Consider the following 2,164-nt stretch of genomic DNA (forward strand, 5'->3'; position numbering starts at 1 on the left):
TGTAATCCCAGCACTTTGGGAGGCCAAGGCTGGCAGATCACGAGATCAGGAGATTGAGACCATCCGGGCTAACATGGTGAAACCCCGTCCCTACTAAAATACAAAAAAAAATTAGCCAGCATGGTGGCGTGCGCCTGTAGTTCTAGCTACTCAGGAGGCTGAGGCAGGAGAATGGCGTGAACCTGAGAGGCGGAGCTTGCAGTGAGCTGAGATTGGGCCGCTGTACTCCAGCCTGGGTGACAGAGCAAGACTCCGTCTCAAAAAATAAATAAATAAAATAAAATGTTCAGACACTTGTAACTGTGGCCCAGAAATTCCATTTGTAGATCTTTATCCTATGCACCAGAGTGCAAAGATATGCATGCATTTAGTGGTGTTTGTGGACAAACTGTTCCTAATAGCAAGCAATGGCGCCAAAGTGATAACCAAGATTGGTGCAGGAGAGTCAGGGGAAGGATTTTGCTTTTATTTTACACGTGGCTGTGTGGCTGAAGTTGGAGTCTTACAATGAATTCATGCCTTGTTTTGGTGAAAAGAAAGGAAGGGCCGGCCCGGCACAGTGGCTCATGCCTGTAATCCCAGCACTTTGGGAGGCCAAGGCGGGTGGATCACTTGAGGCCAGGAGTTCAAGACCCGCCTGGCCAACATGGCAAAACCACCATCTCTATTAAAACAAAATTAGCTGGGCCTGGTGGCGGGCGCCTGTAGTCCCAGCTACTCGGGAGGCTGAGGGAGGAGAATCCCTTGAATCCGGAAGGCGGGGTTGCAATGAGCCGAGATCGCTCCACTGCACTCTAGCCTGGGCAACAGAGCGAGACTCTGTCTCAAAAAAAAAGAAAAGAAAAGAAAGGAAGGGCCCCTTCACCACCACTGCCCTGCCTCCATTCCACCAACAGCTTGTGATGCCAATGCCCATCTCCCAGGGGCTGCCCTGGAGAGCACAGGTGGTCACTGCAAAGCCAGTGTGTGTGCATGGATGTGGCTTCCCTATCAGTCAGTGTCAGGCAGTCCTCTTGACTCACCCCTGCTGGAGCCTTCTGGAATTAGGTTGGGGACCTTGTAATGCTTTTGCTTCCAGATGCACAGATGATGATTGTCTTTTATCCTTGGAACTGCACAGAATTAAAGATAATCACTCCATTTTACAGATGAGAAAATTGAAGCCCAGAGAGGTAAAGGACTTTTAAAGACCCTACAACATATATCAGAGGTAAAGCTGAGACTTGAACCTGGACCTGTCTGACTGTGAGGCTGCTCCTGACTTCTGAGTGTGTATGTGTTGGGGTGGGGAGAGTCACAGTCCCCAGGAGCGTGCCTGCCCTCTGGGACCTCTGAAGAGGGAAAACTTTCCACCTGCTTCTCTCCAGACCATAATTTCCCAGCCATCAGCCAACCTCAGCGGTCTGAAGTTATTGCAACTTCTTTTCCTTATTGCCATGTGGCCAAAGTCCATCAGCAAACCTTGGCCTCTGCCCCACCCCTCTGCACACTGGCCTGAGGTTCTGGAAAGAACTCCAGGTCTGAGCTCTAGTTCCTTATCCTCCATCAACTCACTGTGATATCCTGGCAGCTCGCTGCCATTTCCTGGGCCTCAGTTTCCCTATCTGTCAAATGGGGATAATGACTTTCTTTCCAGGCTTCCCAGATTTTTTGAGCCATAAATGACTTGTGAGATATGAAAGTGCATTGGAACCTAGCCAGAGAAATACAAATAGCAGTTATCTTCCTGGTACATTTAAAACCAGGTGTGGCCCGTGCACTTAGCTGGGAGCTGGATCTCCCCAGGGCGTGGGCTCCCATGGGGCTGCTTAGCTGGGGAGGTGGGTTCAGGCCGCCAGTCCCTGTGCATCCCCTCCTCAATTTAAAGAAGGTTGCCATCCCTTTCTGATTTTAAGAACCGTTCCTCCATGTAAGTAAAGCCATCACACACAACTGTACCAGATTCTAGTTTATGTATGTATATACCTGTATAAAACTAAAACTAACTGACCATGCTTGTTCAAGAGAAGAAGAGGCAGTTAAAGGAGACTTTCACTATAGCTCTAAAGTTTTTTTTTTTTTTTCTAAAGCAAATATAACATATTTACAATTATGGATTCTAGATGGTGTGAATAGGACTGTTTGTTACATTAACTTTTGAATTCTTTTTTTTTTTTTTTTTTTT

Source organism: Rhinopithecus bieti, unplaced genomic scaffold (genome assembly GCF_001698545.2).
Source record: "Rhinopithecus bieti isolate Rb0 unplaced genomic scaffold, ASM169854v2 scaffold_13029, whole genome shotgun sequence".
NCBI classification, from domain to species: Eukaryota; Metazoa; Chordata; class Mammalia; order Primates; family Cercopithecidae; genus Rhinopithecus; species Rhinopithecus bieti.